General features: G+C 39.0%; 1 long non-coding RNA gene across 3 annotated transcripts in view; it reads left to right on the forward strand.

Moving 5' to 3' along the window:
• The first annotated feature begins 12183 nt into the window (after positions 1-12183).
• LOC309700980 overlaps positions 12184-14465 on the forward strand; it is a 62380-nt gene continuing 60098 nt past the window's right edge. For all 3 annotated transcript variants that reach the window (XR_014274820.1, XR_014274821.1, XR_014274822.1), the window contains exon 1: positions 12184-12335. This is a non-coding gene — a long non-coding RNA (uncharacterized lncRNA). The remainder of the gene's footprint in view (positions 12336-14465) is intronic.

The raw sequence follows: 14465 nt of genomic DNA on the forward strand, positions 1-14465 counted from the left end.
ACAAGGTGACCTGAACTGCATCATTCTTGGGTGACAAAGTGTTTATTATTCCGTGGGCTTTGGGCCTTTTTTCAGACAGCTAATTAATCTTCCTATAACCCCAAAACTGTGGGCATGTGAATGCCAAATGTGGTTACATCCCCCTGTATATTTAGGCACTGGAAACTCTAAATATGTCTATTGCAAGCCACTACACACTATCTGAACAGCCAATCAAATTGCTGTACAAATTGCATACTTTTGGTACAAAATTATGCAGCCAGGATAGCAAAGTCCATACAAAATTCCATTTGAGCCCCTTAACAGCTCCATCACATCTGACCTCTCTCATTGACAGAATTAATATAGTAGTACTACAGACTTTTCATGGACAACAGCAAGCAAGAGAGAGACCTTCACTATCCTTCAGAGTCAAAGCCATGAGAGACAGTGAGAAATGTGTCTCTCCCGAGGGAATTATGGGAAATGAACCATTCCAAAGGCCCACTATATTCAATGGGACACATCTTCAGGCATCGCTGCCAACTGTCACAACATTGGCAGGCCACAAAACACTCAAGTCCACAGAGACTACACAGGGGCTACATGAACATAGAAGGAGCATCCATTGAGTGCCATTGAGTTTTCTAGCAAATCAGAGATGTAAGATGTAAAAGGATTTTTTTTTTAAGTATAACCATAATAAATGAGTCACTTTTTAGTGTCAAAATCTGATGATTTGTCCAGCTAATGCTCAGCTGACCAGAATGGTGATGATGTTTTCCGGTGACGGCTCTTCCCCCTGCCTTCGCCTGGCGCTGGTGCACTGTTGCTATGGGAGATGTTTATGTAAGCCATGCCTAATCCTGTTAACTGTTACTGCGGCTGCTGAGCAGCATAAGTGTTCAGCAATAATGCACTGAAAAAAAAAGTCCTTTCACGGAGTGTTTAGATTTATTTTTATTTTCATGAAACAAGTGAATCGAGAAAATGGAACGGGATTATGTTAGGCTTTGATTGAGGAGAAGGAAAAATAGCAAGAGGACACATTTCATTGAATGATTTTTTCACTACAACAGCCATGAACCAGTAAATGTTGCTCTAAAATCAGCTGAATTTGAAAAAATAGAGTTAAAACTATCTATTTGCTCTTTAAGCTTATTAAAAGTAAAAAGACGTGCCCTTAAGCTCTTAAAGAGAGCTCTTTTTTTTTTATTCCATTGCCTTACATATTTTCTTTTAAGCTTTTGCTTCTGAAAATTCTGACCTGTGCTACACTTGATCAATATCTTGTTAAGAGCAGGAGAGAAAATGGGATGAGAAAAGGCAGAATTCATGCAAATCTGAGCAGAACCCTGTGACGCAGCCTCGTAACCTCGTCTCATTTCCTGCTGTCGAGTGCACTGCTGTGAGTAAAATGGATTTTGTTCTGGACAATCTAAGACATCATGGACCATAAACCCCTTCCTTACTGCCTCGTCTTCAACCTTCACTGCTATTAAATATTTTTAGATGATTATCCTTCAGTAATAAGAGAATAATTTAGTACACACATTCCACTGTCTTCTGTAGGAAAGGAATGGCAAGGGAGAAGCCTAAGCCTAATTATCCTGATTAAAAAGCAGAGTGTATGAACGATTCATACAAAAGAGGATTATGCAGACATGAAAGAAGAGAGAGTTGAAGAGAAGGAGGATGACAGAGAAATGGAAGAGCGCCGGTAAAGGCTGACATGGATGGCGAGATATCATATACGCGCAGCCTTTATGTCACAGAGAGCAGGCTGGACTAGAAAAATATGCATCCCTGGTCTCCGCCCCCTATTCTCACTACTCTTTTTTTGCTCCATTAGCTTTATTACCGTCTCTTAGCTGAAGAATCAGGCTATTGTACAGTCACTTGATCACAAAGGTCAACAAAAGATCCATTTCAGCTTTGATAATGTTTGGTGGACAGCACTAGGGGTTTCCCCAAGCCACTAACAGACCTCTACCGTCAGTGGCTAAGGCTATGCCTCTAGCAATAGATAGCAGAAGTCAATCGCTAGGGACATAGCAGCCATTGTTGTAGTAACAATAATGGTATATGATAAACATCTGCATGATGCTATTGACATTGTTTACATGTTCATCATTCGGCCGTGTTAAATATATGTTTAGAAAGAAAATATTTTATTTTTAGGATATCATTATGTGTATTTATTACGGAAACAAGATTAAAACAGAATGGCCAAATTGTAAATGTTACAGTTCTACAAACCCCTTTTTAACTCTTTACTTTATATTATAAATGTCTCAGTTCCATGCCGGTATTAAAATAACTGTGCACAACAAGTGAGATTTTAAATAGATCCCATGCACATATAGCTGCTGTCATGGTCCTGGGTCTTTAACCCAGTGCTTTGAGTTTTTGTAATTTTATTTTCCCTGTGTTAGTTCCCTATTGTATTATATTATGTCTCTAGTTATAAATGACTTTAATTTTATTAGTTCCCAAGTTCGTGTGTCTTAGTCTTTGTTTCCTGTTTTATTGTGATAGTCCCTCGCCATGTTTGATTTGCTTCCTGATGGTTAGATTCTGTTCAGCTGTGTTCCCCAGGTGTATCCTTTCAGCCCTTATCTCCCCCTGTGTATTTAAACCCCCAGTTTGGTTCTTTTCTTTGTTGTGTTCTCTGTCATGCCCTGACTCCTTATGCTGTCTGTTTTTCTGGAGTCTAAGATTTCAGGCTGTTTAACTCCTGCCCTGCCTTGTTTTTGTTACTGTTAGTTACTAGCTAATAGCTAATAGTTACTAGCTAGCAGAAAGTCTTGCATCTGGGTCTCCTCTATGTTCGCCACACAATGTTTCATGGCAGATACATTCACATGCTCAATACTAGGTAACTCCATAGTGTAGTGGTTTACACATTTGCCTAAGAAGTGAAAGAAAAAGGACACACAACTCCCTTTGGGGTTGTGTGAGGAATGTCATGTCGTCTGGCATACAAATCTGCTAACTTAAAATACTTGGGCTACCTGCTGCGGCAAATACTTTAAGAATAATAGAGATTCCAAAAGTAGCTTTGCTTTACATGCTCAATAGTACTTTGAATGGTAGATAAACTCAAATTTATTAAGAACACAACAAGAAGATTATTGCAGATATATAAAGGATTTCTTACAGTTTGCCATCATTGTTAAACAAACACTCCCATTTCACCTGCACCTCCCTGTGCTCTGATCCAGCAAAGCACAGCAGCTCAGCCTCTAGCCCATTAAACAGTTTTGTTCTACTCAGCATGCCATCATCGCTCTGATGCATCTGCTGATAACAGTGCACAGAGGAACATTAAAACACAAGCCCTGCTTATCACCAGGGGACCACTGAATCCAAAACCTGCCAGCACTTCTCTCTTTCTAAGTCTCTCTTCACACCTTTAGGTCAGTTGGACCTCTCTTGACACTGGAACAGGAAAGAAGGACCAGAAGGTGCTTGGATGTCAGTTATCCATCCTTAGATCATAGATGAACACAACCGGTATTTGACCTTATAATCAAAGAACAAAATGTTTCTAAAGGCTAGGTCATGCTCTATGATTTAACATTAATTATAATTATGTCAGGACCGTTGTAACTGTCAGCAGAAATTAATCTTCAAATGAAATGGTTTTATGTAAGAAAATTGGTATTTAATCCCTATGTGTTGTAAAACATTTTTAAGCTACCATGTCTGTATTTTTGCCTTGTGCTGCCTATGCGATGCCAATGTCAAAACATCAAGGACTAAAACATGAACATGACCTTGGCAATGGCCAGCTTACTGCAGAAGAAAAAAGAGAATTAAATGGTTGGTAATTGGCTTTTTTTTTTTTACAATGTCTCTCATATATCCATGCTTCTGCTATTAGACCAAAACATTTAAATATAGTCATTTGACTAATTGAATGATGACTGTTAAAAAAAAAAACATGAAGTTAAAGTTTTTAAACATGATACCAAAAGCTGTACCTTGCCTCTCGCCCTATTAAAGTTGGGATAGGCCCCGACCCTCCTGCGACCCTGATAAGGATAAGCGGAAGAGAATGGGTGGATGGATGTATTGGGAACTTGGGTACTCTGAAAATAGTAACCTTTAGCTGTGAAGAAGGTAAATAAATGTGTTGTTAGAGTAATGCTTGTTAGTGAATTTGTTAAAGTATAAATGGTTTTGTATTTTTTACGTGATCTGAGCATTGGCTCTCCAGGCTTTCAAAGTCCTTCTTTGGACATTTGCTGTTTTTTTGTTTTGTTTTTTCACTCATTTTCTATGATTATTAAACCACATAATATTGACCATTTAAGCATAACAACACATACCAGTGCTGTGTTTACAAATGTAGCCAACATCCAAAGAAGACCACTAAATGTCCTTCAAGAAGCCTGGAGAACTATTCCTGATGACTACTTCAAGAAATTATGAGAAACCTTGTCTAAGAGGTCACGCTGTGTTTAAGAATAAAGGTGGTCATACCAAATAATGACTTTCAAGTTTGTTAGAATTGTACAAACTTTAGTATTTTTAAAGAGAGGAAGAGTTTTTTCGTTGTTTTTTTTTAGTTGTCTTTACCGTCTTTCTTATTGTAAAAGCCTGCAGCATGGTTTCGTGGGTTAACATGAAATGAGGCATAATTTTTCCACTCCTAAATATCAAAATGCTTTTGACTCTACTTTGGATGCAGCTGTCTTTTGGCATCTGTCTAATGTCTGGTTTAACAGCGTCAGACAGGCTTTCCTGGTATTTGTTTTTTGGATGCCAGAGGCCAGGGGTGCAAAACAAGATTTGAATCATTCACCAAGCTCATTAAAGGAGAGACAAACCAGCAGCAGTCTAATACCATTCCTGTGCCAGCTCAGCAGCACCAACAGTGGGGCGCCAAAGTTGAAATGGAAGCGTTGCCATGAGAAGGAACTTGCCATGTAATGGGTTTGGATCAGAAACTCAAGCAAAATAATGCAGAAAACCAAACATGAAACAAATTCGTATGAAATTCAATTTAAAAATTGTTTTTAAACTATAATCCACAATACTTTTGTGTAACTTTTGGTTCCATACAACTGATAATCTTTGTTGAAAAAAATCAAACACAAGAAACTAAGAGAATCAAACAACAGCTACGGTAAACCTACCTAAACACAACATAACTGGTTATCCCAGCTGACAGTCGGCAAAAAATATGCTACCCCTACAACTGTACCCCTCTCCTCAAACCCAACACAGGCAGTTAAATAGATTCCTCATTTTAGGTTTGACAGCGTTTTAGTAGTTAAAGGTGAATGCTTGGACATGAATTGAGCTGCGGTTTGGGGAAGGCCTCGAAGGGGACTGGCGACGGCTCCCAGGCCTGGCAGATCCCCGTGTACTCAATAGGAGTGAAGAAGTTAAAGTTGAGAACAAGGAGGGAGGGAGGGTGGGGAACGTAAATGAGAATGAACAGCTTGCAGAACTGGGGGAACCTATATAGATGACAACCGGAAGGAGCGTGTTTGGAGGCGTGGTCCTGAAATTCCGATACATAATCTCCAAAACAAAAGTTAAGATTGCTGAAATGGAATAATTCAAAAAGTATAAATAAAGGGATGAAACAATAATTAGCAGATTACACATGATGTACTTAACTGACAAAGACAATGTTGGTGCTGTTAGATGAATTCAAGGCCAGAAAAGCTTCCTGCAAATCTCAGACAAAGCACACTATTTCAGCTGCTTTAGCCTGCCCACAGTTACAAGCTGCTTTGCAACCCAGCTCCTTTACATGCTCTGCCTGAATTCAGTGTCCTGTCTGCTTTCCACCAATGCAAATGAAAAGAATAGAGCCATGCAGACACATATAAACTATGTTGTCTGTATAAAGGTCCTATCTGAAATGCAACTGTGGCGTAATTAATTACCATTCACGAAGAAGCTGTTATCATAAACACCAACATGCCATGTGCAAATTGCAGAGGCACCTTTTCAGGGACTGGCAGGTGGATCAGAGCAGCATGGAAGCCGTGTGAGTTACATCCTCCCAGGCCAGCTTAATTAACAGTGCCATCTATTTCCTCAACTATCTTCCACATGGGAAAGTGGCTTCCACTGTGCTGTTGGGAAAAGGATTTGTGGTCAATACACTTGGCATTAATCTGCAGTGCTTTAAGAAAGGAAGGAAAGCATATGAATTCGTACTTGAGCAGGAATACATTGAAAGACATACAATTTTCATCAATAGGTAAACATTCTGATAATATGTTGGTCTAACTCTGATTTGCTCTACGTTAACTGATGTGCAAATCTTGAGATATTCATAGTAACATTTATAGGAGTATATTTCATAATGTAATCATTATACCTAGCTTCATATCCATTATTTAAGGGAAATAAACATTTATGATCTTGTCGTGCCACAGTTTTGCCTTTTGCTGCTTGAAGAAACCATCACAGCAACACTATCACTCCACGCACAGAAAAACACAGAAATGCACCAGCAATACCCTCGTCGCAAACATTCTGTGCAGATCAGCAGCAGCACTGCTTTGACATTGTACAGCTGAAGAGTGTGTGATATGAAGAGTGACCTGAGTGTGTGGAGGGTAAACGGAGTGACTCCCTGGGGCTGCGACGTGTTCTCTCTAGCCCTCTTTTAGAGTTCAGACAAGTCCCACGATGCTGGGAGATTAATGAAGCTGCACTGGCACTATGATCCCTACAGGACGTACACACACACACACGCACACACACAGTCATCGGCGTACATGCACACACACTGTTCATCTCAGATTATGACAGTTTTCTAGTACCCACCCTGATATGAGCTTTACAGGTTGCACTGAGGATGGTACTCAGGTTGTGAAAAGGTTAAATGTTGTCATATAGAATCCTGCGCTTATTCAGTCAACAAAATACAAGAAAAATCTCATCAGCATGTGCAGATGTAACAATAGACTTCAATAGAATCACCTAAATAAAATCCGGTAGAAGATTTACCTTTAAGTAAGATGTGTCTTATACTAATGGAAACATCTAACCATGCATCCTGCCTATTGGTCACTAATGCTACTTCAAAAATGCATCATTAGAAATGCTTAAAAAAAAGGCATCAGCAAATTTTTGCTCCTCGGACGAAAGAGGCCTGGTTGAGTCGCTATCCTCTGGTCTGGCGATGATACAAGCAAGCTGCACCAAAACTCAGAGTCAGGAGGATGTCGCATTAACACATGGACCACTCTCACACCTGCAGTCAGCTCCGCTGTCTTACACACTGCTGCACTGCCCCTTAGAGGTCAGAAATGGGTACTACTTGTTCATTCCATGCAGGCATTTCAGTCTGGACAAGAGGGCTGGACTAATCAAATTCAGCTGGCACTGTCATCCATATAATCATATTTTGTATGTAATTTAAGACATTTAATTTATGTATGTATAGCTATGATAAGAAATGTACATACACCCATCATGGACAAATGTGTGCATATAGATTCAAATATATACATATAGAAACCTGAATCTTTTAATAAGTGTTGCTGAAGGTCCTACACTGTATTTTCACTTGAAAGGACTATTAACTTCTCGTTAGTGATCATGATGGACTACAACTGGTAGTTTCTTGTTGCAGCATAAAAAGGATTTGTTTCACAGTAGTCATCGGACTGATCAATACTCAGAACAATGAGAAAGTCCAAGGAACTCTGTGAAAATCTGAAAAGGAGGACTGCAGATTTACACAAGTTGGGAAGGTCTCTTGGAGCCATTTCTAAACAACTGTATCTCATTACAAGTTATTCTGATGTGTCAACTCACAAGATTAGAGGAAACTGGTTAGGATGTTCAGGAACAACTTAGAAACTGCGTAGGCTCAAGCCTTAATTTTGGAACTGCTAGAACATCAATGTCATTGTCCATAATGAAGCCAGTTCTCCATCATCAAGGGCTGAGAGGGTGCCGACCAAGAAAGAAGCTTCTTGTTGTACAGTTATTTTATTTTCAACTTTAATTTATATATTTATCTTTATCTTATTCTTCCCAGTTAAATTTACCCTTCATTCTAATTTGTGTTGTACAGTTATTTCATTTTTAACCTTAATTTATATTCTATTCCTTCCTAGTTAAATTTACCCTTTTTAATTTTTCATATTTATTTCCTATCTTATTCATAGCCTTTTCCTTTTTTTGTTTTCTTTAGGTCACGAGCAGTTGTCCAAGCATTTCACTACATATCGTACTGTGTATGACTGTGTACGTGACAAATAAAATTTGAATTTGAATTTGAATTTCTGCTCCAAAACTGACATCATCAAGCCCAGCTGAAATTTGCAGCTGCCCACATGGATAGGACTTTTATGGAGAAAGGTCTTATGCTCAGATAAGACAAGTTGGCAACAAATACAAGAGGTGTATTTGGAGGAGTAAAGGCAAGGCTTTGGTAGCATCGTGCTTTTAGTCTGTTTTGCTGCCAGTAGTACTGGTACATTTAACAAAGTGGATGAAATAATGAACAAGGACAAATACATATTTCTACGTAAGTCAAAATTTAACTGGAAACTTTGACTTGGTGATGGTAATTGTTTTTCCTTTTTTCTGTGCTGGAAACGAGCTTCCATAGATGTCAGTAGCTTTCACAAAACAGAAGTATTTGATTCTGTGGCAATAAAATAATCTACTGTCTTTGTAATTTCATTCATTTATTATGTCCCATTAACCAAGAATGTCCATTACTGTCATTCAGCCATAACATCATTCTCCTTATATACAGCATTAATCAAGGAAATAAATCATTCACACATCTAATGACTGTCAGCGGTTTAGTTGTGTAGGTGTAGTCACCATGTTATCCATCTCCAGTTCTTTCTTCTGGTCAACTGTACATGTTTCCTTTCGAATCTGGTCAGCATGCCTGCTCTGCTGCAGTCATTCCACCTCTGCCATCACTGCAGAGTAGGATTCATGGTGAAAGACTATCTGCCTAATCTGAGGGTTCCAGATGGAAAGAAAAGCTATACTGATGCAAGAACCTATTATTTTAAAGCACTGGTGCCACTATGGGACTGATCATCCTACATGAGGATGCTGTTCTCTTCACTATCATTGTAAAAATGACAAAAAATATCTTTGATGACAACTGCAGCAAAAACAATAATAAGAGAGAGTCTCACAAAATAAAAAAAAATAAAAAATTAAGACAGTACGAGGTCCAGAAAGTGGCATGTGTTTCTTTATAGTGACAGTATTGCGCAGGAGTCCGGTGGTTTGCTGCTGCAAGTCATGCTTTAAATTGCTTGGCATCAACACTTAGTGAAAGCTCACTGCCACACTGACCATCCAAATGAGTCCTATGGTAATGTGAGCACTGCAGTCGGTGATGATCCTGAGGTCGGATGCCAATGCAAATGAATACCTAGCGTTCTACAGCCATCATCTGGGAAAGGAAAATACAGCACAGGATACAAAACTATGCTATGCAGTTCAACTTCAATTCAGTTTTATTTAAATAGCACCAAATCACAACAACAGTCACCTCAAGGTGCTGTTGTTGTAAGGCAAGAGAAACCCCAACAATCAAATAACCTCCTTTGAGCAAGCGCTTGGTGACAGTGGGAAGGAGAAATTCTTTTTTAATAGGAAGAAATCTCCAGCAGAACCAGGCTCGGGGAGGGGTGGCCATCTGATTCTCAAACCACAAACTGATAGGTTTTGTAGTAGAATATATACTGTGATCGCCACAGCAGCTGTTTATACCTAGATGTCAGAACCAAGAGGAATCAATTTACTTCAACTGAGAAGAGCAAACTTACAAAAAGGACAAGAAAAAAGTTTTTTTTAGAAGAAGGAAAGTTTCAGGAAGAGCAGCTGCACGTACCACCAGAGATGGGCAGTAACGCGTTACTTGTAAGTTTCAAGTAACGAGTAAAGTAAGGGATTACTAAAAAACGGTAATAAGATTACCGTTACTTTCCCGTGATTTTTTTGCGAGAATGTCTCATGACAGTGACGTAAGCAAGTGCGACGTTCGTGACAACAGCTGTGGTCAATGGTGCAGATCAACAATGGATAATAATATCGAGTGCGGGAGAGAGTATGAGCGTGCAGCGTTTAAAGCGTGGAAGTACTGACCTTATTTTGAGTTTGATTCCGTAAAAAGTGACAAAAACATTAGTGTCCGTTGTGCGTGGGAAGAAAACGTCTTTTTACAGCGAAAAAACCCCTAAACTTCCAAGCAAGCACTGAGTGCGCTACGACGTAATGGGAAACTCACAGAGAACTGAGCGCTGCAGCACACCTGCACCATGTAAACCTCCGCCTACCCTACTCCTGCTTTACAGGTGAAAATAGAGCAAAAGTCTTTGACTTTATTTATTTTCTGCTGTGTTTTATTTGCATCTATTTGAAAGAGTGAGTAATAACACAAAAAAATTATTTTATGTGCTGGAATGTGTAGAAAATAGGTTTAAATATTAAACTAATTTCTTCCAGTCAGAGAATGTTGCATATAATTAAATTTTTGCTTGATGCATAAAGTTAAAATATTAAAACTAATAAAACAAGTTTTAAAAAGAGACTTTTCCATTTGATTACATTTTGTATGATGGATTATGTAGAAAAAGTAGAATTGGGCTGAAAGAGCCATCACTTTATCACCTATTCAGGTTGTAAATCGTGTTTTTAACAAGTAACTAAGTAATTAATTACTTTTGAAAATAAGTAATCAGTAAAGTAACGGGATTACTTTTTGGGGGAAGTAATCAGTAATTTGTTACTGATTACTTTTTTCAAGTAACTTGACCAACACTGCGTACCACCATACTGATCACAGCCATGGGTAGTATATTGGATGGATTAAAGACAAAGAGCTAAAATGCAGTTCAGGGATGGGAAGACTATAGATGAGGCGTGATTGTGAACAGATCGGAGAAGAGATCCTTCTCTCTCACTGCTATCCTTGTCTCAGTTTCAGAAGCAAAGACAGCTGGTATTTAGAGAAGCAGCCCTAAATCCCCCATATGGTGCCAATATAGTTATTTTTGAATTTCCTGTTCTGTTCTCTCAAAGTCAGTGGACTTTATGGATTTTCCATTAGATGCCTAACATAAAGTCTGCAATTAACATAAGCTTTAGACATGTTCAAGTTGTGTTGTTCTAAAACTTAAAATATTTTAATTAAATATCCCACTTGGGAATTCAGAGAAAGTGAATAAACGAGACAACAGAAATTTGTGGGGACATTCGGTTCTGTGGTGTCCAAAACAGGAGCTTAGTGGTGATGGCAAAGTCATGTGACTGACCTAAATGATTCTGCCCTCATCAGTTCAAATCCAAGATATTTCCACCATGACCACAAATGGAGATTAAAGAATTTGATATTTGGCATATCACAGTCATTAAACAATTAATTTCAAGAATAAAGTTTAAATGTCAAGACTGAGTGCACTTATTTTTTTATACATTTACTTGAATCTCAGTCTCACTGTGTAGCCTTTCCTTTATAGCTGTGAGAAAATCTTTGGAAAGCAGAATCACTGAGCTGTTTGAAGGTCCGTTTCTAAATCGCAGTCACTCTGAAAATGTGTAGCATGGCCAAACCACTTGAGAAACCTGTTGATTTAATTTCCAGACAGTGAAAAAGCAGTCACTAAGTAGCTTCTTGATTCCACCGTAGCAGTTGACAGTGCTCTACCCAGGCCCTGCAACAGCAAAGTGGCCTGTCTGATATGAGGGGCAGTTTAAGAGGAAGTGGCACCTGCCAGGGTAAAAGACCTTACCTGTACAATTTTCTCAGGTAGAGAAATTACGGATGGCATGCATGCATTCTGGAAAGATGATGCCAGTATGTGCATGAAACCAGCAGCCAGATACTAATCAGTACCAATCTTTTGTTCACATCGGATTCTCTTTCTTGCTTTTGTTCAAAGGAACTCCTTACTTTTGACTCCCGCGTGCTAGCCAGATGTCTTGAGTGTCTGAATTGCTTTATACGAATCATATTTATTCCTTCATACCAAATTTTTATGGCAAGAGAAATGCATCATCTTCTCTTGGTGAACGATGCACAGCAGTACAAACTAGAGATGGACCGATCCGATATTACGTATCGGTATCGGTCCGATACTGACCTAAATGACTGGATCGGATATCGGAGAAAAATAAAAAAATGTAATCCGATCCATTAAATATCACGAAAGCACCTCACAAAACTTGCAACACCCGGTAACTCACCTCAGAACGTTAGCATGTCGGAGCAGTATGCATCACGTGATAGAGCGGCTGTGGCATGCGGGACCTGTGGTCTGGATAGCATTTGGAGCTTCGCTAGCAACCTGGCATTTCATCTCCGACAAAGTTATCCCCGAGAGAAGTAAAGCAAGTGTGTAAGTCCATCTCTGAATGTTTGTAAAGCATTCCTGCGTTAAGCTTAACGAGCGACTGCCTCTCGCTCTCCGGCTGCTACTTCAATCGTGAAACTGCTTAAATGATCAGCTGATCGGCTTTTCTGTCGCGAGTCCGTGTCTCTTGTTTGTTTTTGGCCCACTTTGCACCAGAAAGAGGAAACCAGCGGCTGAACAACAGCAGCACGTTTAAGCTTGATAAGCTGTTGTTAGAATTTATTTAATATTACTTTCTACACCAGGATCTTTTTCTACGTAGCTGACGCTGGTAACTGTGCAGGGGCGGATCTAGCAAAGTTTAGCCAGGGGGGCCGATAGGGCATTAACTGGGAAAAGGGGGGCACAAAGACATACTTTTCTTTCTTATTCTCATTTAAAATGTCTAGCTTTTAATAAATAATTATCTGACACACAAAGTTTTAATTTGATGTAAAATGAATAGAAGTCAATTACTGTATATAGTGACTATTAAGTCTAATATATATACCCTAGTAAGCTATAGTACTTTTTCCTTTGGGAAGGTACCATCTGTGCAGTCTGCAATTTTGTTGAAGAAAGATGTTGAATCTATTTAATATTTCTTGAAAAATAATTGATTTCTGTGCATTTTTTTTCACACTGCATCAAATTAAGGTTGATTACGTCGATTAAGCATCATGAGGTGGCGCGTGAGGGGTGGTTCCCTATTTTTTATTTATTTATTTTTGTTGTTGCTGGGAGTTGGAACCCTATTAGTTAGGTTGCTTAATATTTAAGCTAAGTACTCTTTAAAATACCAGAATAGGGAGGATGGTGTAGGTCTAAGTTTATTAGATTGATCAGTATTGCTGAACTATGAAATATTTTTTTTGTATACAGGTATAACAGAATAGCTTTAGTGTAGTTGTTGTTTTAAACTTGAGTATGAACTTGCAGACTTGCAAAATGCAGCAAGATATTTTAAAAAACAGTGTTGTTGATTAAAAAATACTATATCGGATTCATATCGGTATCGGCAGATATCCAAATTTGATATCGGTATCGGTATCGGACATAAAAAAGTGGTATCGTGCCATCTCTAGTACAAACACGAGCAAAAGTCTCAAGTCTATGCTCATTTCTTCAAAACAGTGTTGTGAAAACATAATTTGTTCCATTTCTTTAGTTGAAGCTATGAAAAATGCCAAAGTTTGACATAAAATTGTATTTTATATCCCAGCATGGTGTGTAGTGTGTTCTTAAAAAAATTGAGGAAAATTTGAAGTATCAGGACTAAATAATAATAATAATAATAATGATGGATTGGATTTATATAGCGTTTTTCAAGGCACCCAAAGCGCTTTACAATACCACTATTCATTCACTCTCACATTCATACACTGGTGGAGGCAAGCTACAGTTACAGCTGCCCTGGGGCAGACTGACAGAAGCGAGGCTGCCATATCGCGCCATCGGCCCCTCTGAATTTACAGTGGGGCAAAAAAGTATTTAGTCAGCCACCGATTGTGCAAGTTCCTCCACCTAAAATGATGACAGAGGTCAGTAATTTGCACCAGAGGTACACTTCAACTGTGAGAGACAGAATGTGAAAAAAAAAATCCATGAATCCACATGGTAGGATTTGTAAAGAATTTATTCGTAAATCAGGGTGGAAAATAAGTATTTGGTCAATAACAAAAATACAACTCAATACTTTGTAACATAACCTTTGTTGGCAATAACAGAGGTCAAACGTTTACTATAGGTCTTCACCAGGTTTGCACACACAGTAGCTGGTATTTTGGCCCATTCCTCCATGCAGATCTTCTCGAGAGCAGTGATGTTTTGGGGCTGTCGCCGAGCAACACGGACTTTCAACTCCCGCCACAGATTTTCTATGGGGTTGAGGTCTGGAGACTGGCTAGGCCACTCCAGGACTTTCAAATGCTTCTTACGGAGCCACTCCTTTGTTGCCCGGGCGGTGTGTTTTGGATCATTGTCATGTTGGAAGACCCAGCCTCGTTTCATCTTCAAAGTTCTCACTGATGGAAGGAGGTTTTGGCTCAAAATCTCACGATACATGGCCCCATTCATTCTGTCCTTAACACGGATCAGTCGTCCTGTCCCCTTGGCAGAAAAACAGCCCCATAGCAT

Source organism: Aulonocara stuartgranti, assembly GCF_965226115.1.
Source record: "Aulonocara stuartgranti genome assembly, chromosome: 23".
In the NCBI taxonomy this organism is placed as follows: Eukaryota; Metazoa; Chordata; class Actinopteri; order Cichliformes; family Cichlidae; genus Aulonocara; species Aulonocara stuartgranti.